The 15,216-nt window shown below is 50.7% G+C and overlaps 1 long non-coding RNA gene across 1 annotated transcript; it reads right to left on the bottom strand.

Moving 5' to 3' along the window:
• Positions 1-4,819: 4,819 nt before the first annotated feature.
• Positions 4,820-14,170, bottom strand: LOC146895196 (uncharacterized). The gene is made up of 3 exons (XR_015000749.2): positions 14,008-14,170; positions 8,957-9,093; positions 4,820-5,170 (listed from the first exon to the last, which is right to left on the bottom strand). It is a non-coding gene; the product is annotated as an uncharacterized LOC146895196 (long non-coding RNA).
• Positions 14,171-15,216: the final 1,046 nt, after the last annotated feature.

The following is a 15,216-nucleotide window of genomic DNA, read 5'->3' as shown; positions in this document are numbered from 1 at the left end:
GGCGACCACCAAATATTTCTATTCAGCTCAGGATCCCTGACTAGGTTAATGGTGCTACCCATAATAGGCTGAATCGTCTCACAACAACTGACTTAAGACAGAAATGGCCAGGGCCCAATCCAATGGGGATCATTCCTGTAGGAGATCCTTGGTTGTGGCAAGTTGACAATTACAGGTACACACAGCCATCAGCCTCACAGCAAGGCTGTCATTGCACTTGCTCTTGTACTCCTTAAAGTGCCCTGCACCCTCCCATTACCCAGGTCCCTCCTCCGTCTTTCATTTCAGTGTCTCACCCACATGACCTGCTCATCCACCCCACACCCTACCTCCGCCACTCCAATGAGTGATTCCTGTGTTTCCAGGGATACATCTTGGCCCTGTGTTCCCTCAGACACTTCTCAGATGTCAATAAGTCTTTTCAAAAGGGCCAAGGTTCAGAAAGGAACAGAAGTGTGCAAGCCAGAATGTCCCCAGCCTGAGTTCTAAAATAGGTTCTCCTTAGGTCTATCTGAAACCGCACACCTACAATCAAGGCTCTCACACGACCAGCCATCTATTCACAGGTTTCAGAGAAGGCCCCAGGGTCCTAGGGCAAAGGGAAGAGTGTGAGTATGCAGAGGTCCTAAGAGCACCCACTTACATCCCAAAATGACACGGATGTAGTCAAGAGTATCACCTCCTGCAGCCTTGCGAGGTCCATGACTGCTCCCCGTGATGCTCTCCCCCAGGCCTGGGGAAGAAGCTCCAGCCCCACCTTCATCCCAGAAAGCATCTACAAGCACCAACTGTGTGAGTCATCATCCATCAGTGCCCATGGACATCCTCAACCAGGATGAGCAGTGAGGCTGGTGTACGTGGGGAAAGATTGATCTCCCGATTATCTCCCGATCTATACTTGTCAAGCAAGAAAAAGGACCTAAAGAATCATGAAATTAGAGCAAATGAGCTTCCGGATGCTGATCGTCTGTGGTGCCTTCCTCCCCTACCCGTGGGGAGAGGGTGATAGAGGAGATCTTCACGTACAATCCCCGGCCCCTGGCCCGGCTTGCATGTGTACACATCCAGACCTCCCGCCACCAGGGCAGGAGGACCAGAAGTCTGAGAACAATTTCTGTCTTGAGCTGGATCCCAAGATTCCACTCTGTCCTCAGTACACAGTGTCCCCTGATCAGGTCAATCCTGGTACAGAGGCAGAGGAGAGGATTCTGAGGTAGGAGTTACAGCCTCGCCTTGTCAGACTAGCCTCAGTAATCAGGGTAGCCTCCTCAGAGTAGCCTCAGCAGTCAGATAGCCTTGGAAAAATTGGTTCCTTCTCCACCCTCATTTTCCTCATTTGTAAAATGGGATGATGATGGTTACCAGGAAGGAGGGAGGAAGGGAAGGAGGGATAAAAGGAAGGAGGGAGAAGGGAGGGAGGGTAAGAGAGACTGATGAGAGAGGAGAGCATTATTCCTGGTTCATCTATTTGTTCATCCAGTGTCCACAGAGCACCTGCTTAAAGCCTGGGGAGACAGGTCCCATGGCCCAGGGCAGGGGGAGCCTGACAGAGCTCAGGTGCTGATGAAGGCGTCAGGTGCCAGATGCTGTGACATGCCAGTGTGTGTGACGTGGCAGTGTGTGTGACGTGGCAGTACGTGGATCAGAGTGAGGATAGGACCAGATCTATCCTATCTGCACCCCTTTTTTTCAACCAATGCTGATTGGCCTAGAACTCACTACACAGCCCGGGCTGGCCCCTGCTGCGCCCCCACACCATCCCCTTGTGCTGGGATTACAGGGGTGAGCCACACCACCTGGCCAGAAGCTAGCATTTCAGCAGGGTCAGCTTTCTTGAGGCTCTAACGGTTGAGCAAAGACCTGGAGTGTGCCAGTCAAAACGAGTTCTCTCTCTTGTGAGCTCAGTATCCAGCACCTAGCTAGCCTGTTGAGCCTGGCACACTCCAGTCCCTGCAACCCGGCTTTCCCAGCCCTACAACCTGACTCTGTCCTCTTTCGGTGTTGCCCCGGCTCAGTAGCCTCCCCTTTGGACATCAGTGTTCCCGTCTGTGCAAGGGGCTCCCTGCCCTCTCTTCAGAGACTCCTAGTGAATCGATATGAGCCCTGCCCAGCATAGCCATGGCGATGGGGGCGCAGAGAGACCCTCAGATCAAGCAGCCCCAGACAGCATATATTCAAGGCAATTCACCAGAGGAAGAATGTACTGAGTGCCCAGACACAGTTGTTTTGCCCTTTCCAGGAAATGCCTCTGGAGAGATCCAGGCTCTTAATACCCTGCAAAGGCTCCATTAGTTTATCCTCCGAGATCCAGGCAAAGGTTTGAAACACCAGTACTAGCAGTCAAGAGGAAGCCCCCAAGAGCTCCTGCTGCCCTGGGTGGCCTTTGAGGCACAGAGGAGTCAGAAACCATCGCATGCAGCCTGAGGCCCTTACAGCTTGTAGTCATCAGCATTACTGATATTTGCAAAGTTGACACGGGCAGATTTTCCAAGACTTGCCTGTCTCCCTTGACGTCACTCTGCAGTCTCCGCTCCAGGTGGCAACTACAGCCCCACGGCTGGAAACTTCTGGAACCAAGGATGCGGGTTTCAGAGGCCAGAGTGTAGTGATTATGTCCTTGGACTTGGAAGCTAGCAGGGCCTGGCTGACCACAGTCCAGCCTCTCTCTAGCCAAGTGCTCCCAGAAACCCAGGCAAGGAACTCACCTGTGCACTTAGTTTCCACTGAGCAGTAGAACTGACTCTGAGAATATCCAGTTCCAGGTATTTCGACACATGTATACATTTGTGCTAGCCCTCGTAGTCGGGATAAAGAACAGGTCTATAGCCCCAACAACCTCCACCCCTTCCATCCCTTCTACTCACACCCCTTCCCACACCAAACCTCTTGTCCCTCTTAGTCCCCTTCTAGTCACGTCCATTCCATCTGTTCAAAAATGAGCTCTAGGAGGAGTCACGTGACCCCACCCACAGCAAGTAGAGTTCTCGGCCCTGGCCGAAGAAACAGATCCACAGAAACCCACAATTGGTCAAGACACAAAAGGTAAGTGACTGTGTACCGATTGACAATGTGGCCCTACACCTAAGGCCCAAGGAGCAGTATTGAGGGGGGGGGCAGAACGACTGTAAGGGCCAGGATACCTGCTGCTGGTTAGTATCTTGTCGACATGACAGGGAGGCTGCGCCCATGAAAACGTCACAAGTACATGACCACATCAGGTGGCACATCTATGTGGATGGGGGATACCGCACAAGGATCCATCCCCTAAGTGAAAGGCTACAGTGGCTGCTGAGAGAGGGAGAACCAGTCTTCTCCAGATGCCAGCTTCATAATAGTTTATCCAATCCCAAGAGGCCAGGGTTAGACTCATGTGGGCGATACTAAATGGACTCAGTAGGAGTGTGTGTGTGTGTGTGTGTGTGTGTGTGTGTGTGTGTGTGTGTGTGTGTGTAACAATAATAATTAGAGAATAAGAGGTCATGAATTTGAGAGGGTGCGGGGGAGGAACTGGAGGAAAGGGTGAAAATGATGTAAACACATTACTCATGTATGAAATTCTCAAAACAATAAAAATATCTTTAAGGGATCACATAGCAACACTTTGAAACCAGCTCTTGGGCTCAGCCTCACGCCAATGAGATTTAGCTGCCTTGTATCTCAGATAAACCCCACGCCTCTACTGCTAAAAACTGCTTTCCCAAAGCCTGCTCGGCCTCAACCTCCTCAGATCCTAGACGTGAGCCTTCCTCACACCATGTGCCATAAAACATTTGGCTGCCACGTGCACAAAATCTGATGCTTGGACAAGAGGAACTGTGAACTCAGGCTCCTCTAAAAGGCCAGCTCCATGTTTAAGAGCCTGCAGACTGACTGCTTACAAGTTGTGACTATCACGTGGCCTCGTCCATAGCGGAGTGTGCGGCTTGGGTCACCAATCCTTGTTCCCAGATCATGGACATTCATAGTTAGTTCAGAACGAGCTACTTCTCGTTCCCTTTGTGGGGACAAATGAATAAAGAGCATGTTTCCTTTGACTACTGAGTAGCACACCATTATGTTGATATTTGTTGGTCTCTTCATATAAACATTTGGGTTCAAGGCCCTTGAGTGAATTCTAACAGCTAAGACTTGAACTTAGGGTCCTGAGGTCAGGCATGGTGGAGCATGCCCTTACTCACAGAACTCAGGAGTCAGAGGCAGGCAGGTCGACGTGAGCTGAAGGCCAGCCTGGTCTACTTGGCAAGTGCTAGACCAACCAGGGCCGTACAATGAGACTTGAGACTCTGTCTCTAAATAAACAAATACCAGAATGGAACTTCTGTAGCACCCAAGAGAGGAACTGCGGGATGCTGCAGTGAACGTGTGTTCAACACTATACGAAGTGGCCAAAGCATGTTGCAGAATGGCTCTCCCCTTTCCCTTCCCCTCCCACAGCAACTGAGAGCTGTTCCCTACATCCTGGACAGTTGTTCCACCTCTTCGTCAGCACATGTTATTGTCAGGAACTCTTATTTAGTCATTCTGACCAGTACACATTGCACCCGCTGCAGCTCCAACACACAGTTCCCTGTTGGCAGTGCCAGGAGCAGCTTTTCATTTTCTACTTCTCTGCCACCCCTTTGTATTCCTGCGTGTTTCTCTGAGTTCATATTTTTTAGTTATAGCTTTTCCCTACTGATTTTTAAAATCTCTTTGCATATTTTAGACAGAAATCCTTTACTGGATATGTAATCTCAGATAGTTTATCCCAGTCTGTGGCTTATCTCTATGTTCCCTTAATAACGCTTTTTGCAAAGGAGAAAAAAAAAACATCTTGAAGTATAATTTATCATTGTTTTATTTCATTGTGTTTTATAGATCTTGTTTTTTAGGGCTGTGTGTAAAAACTCTCTGTCTAAACCCAAGTCAGGAGAGGCTTTCTCTCCTGCATGTGCTTCTGAAAGGTGTGCCATCCGCTTTACATCCAGATCTGCAAGCAATCTTGTTCGCCTGTTGCATAGTCTGACACTTAGAAGGAGATTCCCTTTTCACCTATGGACATGTGACAGTTACGGCACCGCTTGTCCGAAAGACTTGGAGCATTTTATTCCTCTGAGCCTCGCTCTCCTCTTCTGGAAGATGGGTTGATAACCATGGCACTGGGTTCATCCCCTCGCCCTTCGCTCCTGACCTGGAAAGAAATGGGAGTTGATAGCAGGGTTTTCTCCCTATTGGTTGCTTTCCTTATTCCAGTCCGTGTAGGGTGGGGAGAGCACGCTTTGACTCCCAGCTGGAGAGACTTGTCTGCTGTGAGGAAAGGGTTGTCGGTAGTTAGTGTCGGCAGGAATGTGGTTGCCCACTCACATCTAGGCAGACCGGGGACAGGAAGTGGGGCTAGGCTGTGACCCTTAAGTCCCACCCCCCTAGTGAGTCACATCCTCCACTGAGGCCCCACCTCCTAAAAGTTCCATAACCTCCCAAAGCATGCTACCAGCGGGAGGGGACGGGGGGGGGGGGGCATTCATATCCAAACCAGCAAGGGTGGGTGCAGAATTGCAGCCTCCTCACCTGTAAAGCAGGAGAAAAGCCCCATTGTGGACCACCCAGGACAGAGCCTTGTATACAGCATGTGTGGCCTGTGCTGGTGGTCACTTATGATGGCCGCATGCATTCCCAGACACTGGGGTCACTCTACTACCGATGACCAGTGCCTGGGAAGTCTGCCTCAGCTCCCTCCCATTCACCCTTCACTATAAGGTGAGGCAAATATTAGTGGAATATAGTGCAAGGGTACTTAGACCGTAAACTTGCATCAGAGAGGACTCTTGTTAAGTCACACACATGGCAATGTAAAATTTGCATGTGTGCATATATGTGTGCATGCATACACACACAGCCAGCTTCCCCAGCATTGCTTGGGTAAATCCCCCTACTGGGATTCATAATTAAATAATCACAGGTCAGCCACAATGGGCAGGATAAAATTTCCAGCCATGTCTCTGTCTTGTCTCCACCCACTAGATCAAGATACTTGTAGCAAGTTCTTCAGGAGTGGCCCTGCCAGCCCTTCGAGTCCCTCGCTTCCGCCTCCCTGCTCGATGGCTCTTCATTTCTCTCTTTTACTCTTAATATGTCTTCACTTAGAGTTGGGGGAGGTATGCACCCATGCGTACGTGCAAAGTCGTGTGTGTGGAACTGAAAGGACACCTGGCAGGAGTGAGTCCTCTCCTTCTCCCACTGTGTGGATTCTGGTGACGGAATCAAGCATCAAGCATAACACAAGTCTTTGCCCATTGAGCTATCTCATTGGTCTGCTGTTCACGTCTTAAAGATACCCCTTGATTCCCACCAGAGAATTTCAAAGACACCTCATGGCTTCTGAGACAGACCATCCCAGCGGGAGTTCAACATTCAGTGAAAATCTTCAAAGCCACTTTTGCCATCTTAGATGACAGACAGACAGACGATGACAGACAGACAGAGGCAGATGAGTCCTGGTTTATAGTCCTGTGCACAGCAGGCACTGTGGCAGAAAATGGACCACAGTGCATCGAGACTCATCCCTAAGGCTCAGGATGACAGCCAATGCGCCTTTCCAGTTTCACCGCTTTCCCCAAGAGGCACGCATTGCTTCTGAATCCTCTCACAGCAAACAGCACTAGGAGAAAGCAGACTACATCCGTGAAGGTGACTGCACACCCTAGAAGCCCAGTGCTCAGGAGGCTGAGGCAGGAAGATCATGGATTTGACCTTGGTATAACATTTGCTACCCGCCCCGCAACCTCACCATTGCCAGGGCTACCAGCTCCATTTTAACAACCAAGGAGCCAGGGCTCAGAGGGGTTTGTGGCACCAGCATCCTTGGGTCACATGAGCAGTAGCAGAGCCTACATTCAGCCTCCAGCTGAAGTAACTTTAGTGCCCAGCACATCTCCAGCAGCCAATGTCATGCTCTCAGGAGTCCTGGGAGCTGAGGACCAGGCAGGAAGGTCAAGGTATGACCAGCTCTCAGGAGGCCCATGTCTGGTCCCCATGCTTCCTGAGTTGGAGTCTCGGCACAGCGCTCTTTCTGCAAAAGCATAAGGTTCAGGTTGCAGAGCAATTCCCTGGGGACAAGAAGTCAGGGGAGGGTGTCCATCTGAAGTGGAAGTTCCCACCCAAGATCCTGATGGTTCTGACTTAGTATCTCTGGCAGTGAAGTCAGAAAGCCTGCCGTTTGTTTGGGAGGTGCTGGGGATGGCCCAGTCAGGCCCATCCGAGGCACTATGTGAACATTTTACAGCCTAATATTTAAGATCAATAATATTCTGTAGCCATCTGTTCTAGAGCCAAGGAACAGATCTCCCACTCAGTACCCAGGAAAGGACCCAGCTGCTCTGGGTCCAGAGTCCTCGTCAATAGAGTAAAATGCAGTAGTCCCGTTCCCCGGGCCTTCCTCCCAAGGACCATGAAGCTTAGCACTTAGAGTAAAGCTTCATGACTTGAGACCTCGCAACAACAGCCCCCGAAACTGACCTGCAACCTAGAGATAGCACTCCACAGAGAAGGAACATGGCCCAGAGGTAAAGGAACACAGCTAGTGAGTGGCAGGGCAAAGGTCTGCATAGAACTGAGTTCCACTAACCCCTAGCCGACCTCCACAGCTTGGCTCCCAGCACCTGCAGGATTGTGCCACGCTGGAGGGAACCAGGAGAGGCCCCAATGCTGGACATGTTTTACCTACAAACACTACACAGTTTCACTGATTCTGCTACTGGGGCTAGCCTGGGACTCTAAGCAGCATCCCTTTTTGCCCTAGACATTTTGAGTATCATTGGCTCTACTGTATTCTAAGGCCAAGGGGCAGAGTTGTTTGACTTCAGTCTAGAAGTGATAGGCAGGCTTTGCTTCTGCTCTCCCCTCAAATCTAGTGGTGGGTGTGTGGTTGCTGAATAGAAGCAACACATTTAAAGGCACTGTGACACCATCTCTAGTCCAAAATGCTTGCCAGGCAATCCTCCCTCTGTCATTGCTGCATTGCGAGATGCAGTTGATAATTTTTCTACCTGGGGGGTCTCTCCACAAATTGCTGACTATCAAAACCCAGGAACTCTACTAAGGCTGTGAACTCGGGTGTGTGGAGGAATTAACCTCTCACCCCTTAGCTAGCTGCTTTCTTCCCCAGTCCAATCCATACAGTACAAACTGGTCATCAATACCATGGACCAGTGTTACTTTCTGTACAAGGTCAAGACGGCAGAGATCTCCAGATTGTGTGTTGTTATAATTTTAAAAAATGGCGGGAAAGAGAGTCATGCCACTGAACAGGGCTCACATAGGAGGTTTATTGGAAGAGGATGAATAAGTGGGCAGAGAAGGGGGAAGAGAGGGGACAGAGAGAGAGGCAGAGATCGGTCCCTGTGGACAAGAGTGGCAGAAGAGAAAGAGAGAGAGGAGAGAGAGAAAGAAAAAAGAAAGGAAGGAAGGAAAGAAGGAAGGAAGGAAGGAAGGAAGGAAGGAAGGGAGGGAGGGAGGGAGGGAGGGAGGGAGGGAGGAAGGAAGGAAGGAAGGAAGGAAGGAAGGAAGGAAGGAAGGAAGGAAGGAAGAGGAGGTAAGCAAAGCCCACCTTTTAAAAGGGAAAGTAGTTAATGTGTACAGGAGGTGCCCTTAGTGGCTGCAGCTGAGGATACATCCTGTCAGGACCACAACGGCAGACCAGTACAGGTGCTGTGTGTGCTGTTCATGAAAGACAGTCAGAGATCTGTCACTTGGTCTGAGGTGGTGTGTGTGTGTGTGTGTGTGTGTGTGTGTGTGTGTGTGTGTGTGTGTAGGTATAGGTGTCAGGGAAGGAGAGAGGACAATGTCAGCTGTGGTTCTTCAGACAATATCCACCTGATTGTTTTTGAGACAGGGCTCTCACTGATGCGGAACTCATATTAAGTACCAGGAATCCAAGGCACTGGGTCACAAGCACGTGCACCACACACAGTCCACTTACGTTATGCAGGTGCTGGGGATCAAACTTGTTTCTTCATGATTGTAAATCGAGCCCTTCATCGATCCATCTACCCAGACCCATTTGGTGACATTCAGACAATGCACTATGGGACCTTCCAGATAGACGCAAACTGTCTCCTGTCACACAAAACAGAATAAGAGAGATACCAGCAATTCAACAGTTGTGTGCCGCCAACGAGGTTGCCCTGTGAAGACCACGTGTCTGAGACAGGAACTGTGGGAACAGTTACCTGTTCAAGTTCACAATAGTCTTCCCGGACCCGTGAGCCTCTCAGTTGATCGGACTGGTAAGTAAGCGCCCTTTTTGAAAGCCCCAACTTCTCTGAATTTTGAGGTCAGCATTCATCTTTACAAACTCCCCTTGCTCAGGGAGCATCACCTTATCTACTGTGTTCCTGGGAACAGAAGGGAAGCTTGGGGATGCCTACTTAGCCTTCTACCACCATGGCATCACCCCGCGGACCATCAAATGCCAGTGAGTGAGGCCCCAGTCCTGTGTTTATCTATTCCAGTGACATTTCAGAAAATCAGAGAATTGCTGCCCTGGATTTCAGTGTGATGTATTTGAACGAAAACTCCATCTGCTGCCTGGCCATTGTATCCCCACCGCCTGGCTGTTGTATCCCCACCGCCTGGCCGTTGTATCCCCATCGCCTGGCTGTTATATCCCCGTGGTGACTAGCAGTCACAGTGGTGTGTTAGATGCCCCAATTTATCATCATCACCCAGCCACATGCAGGAATCCCTGAAAAGCCCAGTGCTCATTCCCTTCTCTTTGGCAGACAGACACTACACCCCAGGATTTGGCAAATTGTGGCTGGTGAGCCAAATTTGGCCTGTGGCTTTTATTTTTGCATGTCCTATGAGCTGTTGAGAATAATTTTTATTTGAAAAGAAAAAAATCTTTCTAGGCATAGTGGTGCGTGCCTATAATCCAGGCTCTGAGGAAGACAGAGGGTAGCTGAGTGAAAGACCAACCTGGGCAGCGTGGTAAGACCCTGTCTCAACAATAACCACAACAAAATTAACACACCTCTGCTGAGCTGTTCCTTGGGCCAATACCAATTTTGTTCTGTATGGTTGGTTGGTTGGTAAAATATTTTCATCTTTTTTTTTAAGACAGAGTCTCGCAGTGTAGCTAGCCCAGGCTGGCCTCAAACTCCCGATCCCCCGCCTCAACCTCCTGAGTGCCAGATTACAGGTGTGCATGTACACCTGGTCCCAGTACAAATTCTGTATCAGCCAGGATGTAATCAGAAGACAGGATCACACAGTAATTTAATCAAGGAAAGTTTAATATAAAGGGTTATTGACTACTAAAGGGATTAATTACTGCAGACTACAGAGAATCCCAAATGAAACTGAAATGGGCAATATATGGAGTGGAGGCAGAGTACCCAGGAGACAGACAAATTAGAAAGCTTCTCCCTATGTCTCATCCTGGCAGTTGGCTCTGCGACTCAGGCCTCTGTAGAAGCAGTAGGTACAGCAGAGAAACTGGTGCCTCCTGGGCTGAGGTTGGTGCTCCCTGCGGTGCAAACAAGCTTGCTGCTTTCTGCTCTCTGGGGAGCCAGACACCTGCTGGGCGAACCCCCTCTGTGCTCGGAGAAGGGAATCCGCTAGGGCAGCTATGAGAGTTAAACAGTTCCTATGGAGGATAGGCTGAACAAATGGAACTTTCCTAGAGTGCTGATGTGGAGTCCGTCGCTGTTACTAACTCTCCAACTTCCTTTACTACCGCTATCTGTCGGTTCTCGTGGGGAAGACACAGAAGGGGCACGACTAAGGCCGAGCCCAGACCTCAGCCACACCCGGGTCCTTGCCCCAGCCTGGTGGTACCAAGATGCTCTTCCTCCTGGTAGCAAGCAAGAAGCCACTCCTCCTGTCTCCACATCAGATGAGCAGGGAAACTGGCCCAGAGATAGGCCTGGGGTCACGCGGCAAGAGGAACAGAAGCTAGTCCCGCCTCCCTAGCAGCCTTCTCCAGGCAGAAGCCTGGCAAGGGTGGCTACACAAGTAAAGCCATCCTATGTGACAACGCTGCCAGCGGCTCTCCATCTCCATTCCTTTACTCCTCCCTCTCTGAAGCTGCTGTGATCTGTGTTTTCATGGTTAATCATTTTGCAGTAAATCTCCACTTACTCTCCCACTGGGTCACGGAAGCTGGCTCGTTATTGTTAAGTAAATAATGAAGCCACTTTGTGCCACACTGTGGCCAGCCCTGAGGACCCAGGCAGTGGGAGGAGCCTGGAGGAGCCACAGGCTCTGTAGACAGAGAATAATCACAAGCCGACAGGTGTGTGGGCACGATTCCTGCAAGACGGGAACACTAATGAAATCGGCTTTTCCTCCAAAGCTCTAGGTGAGATTTTAAATGAAAGGGACAAACTTGGGGACTATGACTGGGCTCCGGGACAAGAATTCAGCTGAATCCCTGCACTTCTGCTTGACAATGAGTCACCCACAGCGCATCATGCCCTCCCAGGGCCTCAGCATCTTAATTTTGGCCCCAGCTAATCTAGTCACCGGGTTGATGAGGTCCTTCCCAAGGAAGTACTGCACAGAGATTCCTGGGGTGATGGTGCCAGAGAAGTCTGGATTGCACCTGCCTCCAGCTCTTCTTCTCTGACTGTCTAAAGGAAAAGGCAGTGGGCAAGAAACCAGGTGCTCAGCCCAGTGTGGGCAAGTTTTTCTGTATGACCTTGGGCCAAGGTCCTCCCTTTGTGAGGCCTTGTGTTTAAACACAGGGATGCTGGATGCCAATGCTTGGTTCCACTGTTCCTAGGGCTGGGATCTGTGCCACGGGAGCAGTGGTTCTCAACCTTCCTAATGCTGGGACCCCCACGTTGTGGTGACCCCCAACCATAACATTATTTTTATTGCTACTTCATAACTGTGATCTTGTTACTGTTATGAATCATAATGTAAATTTCTGGCGCGTGATTCCTGCAAAAGGGTAACTCAACCCCAAAGGGGTTGACACCCACAGGTTGAGAGACACTGCACAGGAGGCAGGAGTAGGGTTTAGAGGGGCTTCTCTGGTCAGATGCCCACCATGCCCCCTCCCCACTCTCCTGGCCTGCACTCTCTCTCTTCTTGCTACCCAGACACTTCCAGGTGTCTCTGCAAGATGCAAAGACCTGAGTCACTGCCTCCAGATGGCAATGGCCCCTCCTGCATGGAGCCTTCAACTTAAGCATGACAGAGACAGGAAGCCCGAAGCTCCAACTGCTCCCTCCCCTTGTGCCATCCTGGAACTTGGGGTTTGAAGAGGCATGCCCAAGAGTGGCAGTGGCCACCATGTGCTTGGTTCTTCATCCTCCCCGTCTGCATCCCAAGTGTCAGCTCCCATCTGAGTGCCAGGCACAAAGTCCACGTCCTGCTCACAGGGAGCCAAAGAAGAAGAACCCACATGGGATCCTCAGCTTACGATGAGGTTTCTTCCTCACCCAGCCACTGTACACTGAAAACTGCTGCGAGGCTAACATAATTTGGGGGTTGTCTGCATCATCCTTTTCCAGTGAGGAGTCTGAAGCCCCAGGAAGGTCAGATGACCAGGAACAGCCAAGCTGTTACTGGACCTGGTTCTCTGAACCTGAGTTCTCAGAATGACCTACATTTCCAGTTTCTTGTACCCTCTCACAGGCTCCTCCAGGGAAGCTGTGGTGACCAGATCCTGGTTGTACAGAGGGAGAGACTCGCTCCATTGGCCCTTTCTGGAAGTCTCCAGAGGGTCCCCAGAGCTGTCCCCACAAAGCGAACCATGAGGCCTCTTAGGGCCAGTGCTGCCCCCCAGGGAGAGTCTGTAAGCTCCTGATGTATATGAGGAGGGACCCAGCACTGCTTGGGAACTTCAGCACCTGGGAAAGGAAGCCACCAAGATTAATGGCTTGGCTTCCCAGGTCAGAGAAAGTTCTGGAATTTGGACTCTCTTCTGAGAGGAAGTTGAATGTCAACCCCTTATCTTATTTCCCACATTGTGGAAGCTTTGTGTGGGCCACCACCTTCCTTCCTTCCTATCAGCAGATTGGCACTGTCTGAATTTAGAGTCCCTGGGACCAAAGGTCACCTGAGAAGCTGGGTCCCCAAGTCAGGACTCCTTGGAGGGAGGGCAAACTTGTGGTCACAGTCTGGCCGTCTCCAAGATTTTCCTGGTTGCCAGTGGCAACAGTGACCAACTTTACAGGTTTCTGAGGCACACCCCACTGCCTGTCACCTCTTGGCTCTCAGTGCGGTGACCACTGGTGACCTGGATGGGAGGGGTTAGCAACCACTGAGAAGGAACAAGAAACATTTCAAAGTCAAACATTCAGCAGGCCTTGGCTTGAAACCACCTCAGGTTCAGGTGCAGGTCAGGCAGCTCCTGCTGAGTCTGGGTTCTCTAAGTTCCCTCTCCTCACTTGAGGCTCCACCTTAGTTCCTGAACCTGGGCCACGGCACAGCAGAAACCTGGAACCTGGCCAGTGTACGTGAGGCGTTCAGACAGCAGCCAGAGAGAGGGGTGTGTGTGTGTGTGTGTGTGAGTGTGTGTGTGTGTGTGTGTGTGCAACTCTTGAGCATTCATGGGGGCAGGGGAGAGGGCTGCAGACAGACAGACAAACACCCAAGGTTAACCTAGCCTGTCCTCTCCTACTTCCATACATGACTTTGGTCATGCCCTGAATCCCCAGTTTCCTCCCCTGGGGATAGACATGTGTCCTGTTCTGCGGAATATGGAGGGCTGAGAGAAGGGGCCCGTGAAGGGATTTCTGGGTACCTGACTTAAGCCAGCCTCCTTCCCAACTCCAACAGACATGCTGGAGCCTCGCATCACTGGACCCAAGGTCTGATTCTGTCTTAGGGCACACTGACCCCGTCCCTCCTCCTCCCTCTGGACCCAGCTGGCCAGGATATGGGACTGCCAGTTCATTGTGTTCTTCATAGATGCCAGCAAAACATCATCTCGTGTCTATCTCCACCAAAGGTGGGGTAAACAGGAAGACACCCCTCCCCAGCTAGTCAACGTCATCTCAGAACTAGTCACAGGCTCACCTGACACAAATTCTAGACCAAAATCCTCTCAGGGTGTCGCCATTGTCCTTTCTTACACAGCTCCTATGAAAGGCTCTTCGCCCAAGGAACTCCATCTGCCTCCAGCCACACGGGGGCAGCGTGGGCCTTGGCTCATCCATCCATTTACTGTGACCCGCATGGTAGACTGGACTTCATTTGGTCCTTGCAACAATCTCCCAAACTAGTGAGGAAACAGGTTCAGAGAGGTTAAGCAACTTGGCCAAGGCCACACAGAAAGCAGAGCAGGCAGGATTTGAACTCTGCTGACCTACCACTCTCTCCAGTGTTTTCCCCATCACATCTAGACAAGGTGACTTGGCCTCCCTTTGAGTCTGCAGCATGTTCCTTCCTGAGAACCAACTGGGAGCAGCCTGCTGCCCCCAAACTGGCATATGCTTCTTTGGAACCAGAGGCCCCAGTCTGAGTTGCCAGATGTCTGTGTTGGTGCCAGCAGCAAAGACCAGGCAGGGGAACAGCAAGTGAGAGGAAGATTGATTAATTCACTGAAAAATGGAGATGGAGACACTGGCAGGGGCTTGTGCACACCCTAAGCAGGAGGCTCATCTGCACACTTGCACACACATACACACACGTGCACACATTCACATAGAAGGAAAGAACAGACAACTATGAAAGATTTGGGGTGGTTTGGAAGTTAACTACATAATAAAGAGAAAGAATGAGGGAGAAGAGGAAGGAAAAAGAGACACACAGACAAGGAATACCTGGAGAGAGACAAAAAATGGAAAATATGAACCCAGATTGAAAGAGAAAGGGGAAGAGAGGAGAGGTTACAGGAGGTCAAATTAGAGAGAGGAACGGTCTGGGGAAAGAAACTAACAGCCCATCATCCCCACCCCCTTCAGAGATGGAAACAAACACCGGGAGACAGAAACACACTACGCAGGCAGAAGGATAGAGGAGTATGGACAGGGAGATGGGAGAAACCGTCTTGGGACAGAGAGAGAAGAGGCAAGCATGCTACCGCTACTGGAAGATAAAGAGAAACAGCCAGGGGAGCTGAACAAAGGTGGAGACAGGCAGGAGGGAGGTGACCCAGCAGTGCCCCAGGCTGCCCCTCCTCTTCAGCTCACAGCTAAAGAGGCTACCACCACACAGCCTCCAGAAGTGTTCTGTGCCCCACCTGAGTTCCCGCAAGGACAAAAGTGATTGAGAATTCGTCTGCAG

The sequence above is a fragment of the Myodes glareolus genome, chromosome 3, assembly GCF_982192425.1.
Source record: "Myodes glareolus chromosome 3, mMyoGla1.1, whole genome shotgun sequence".
Lineage (NCBI taxonomy): Eukaryota > Metazoa > Chordata > Mammalia > Rodentia > Cricetidae > Myodes > Myodes glareolus.
The sequence above is the reverse complement of the archived record's forward strand: the minus strand, read 5'-3'. Positions and strand labels throughout refer to the sequence as shown.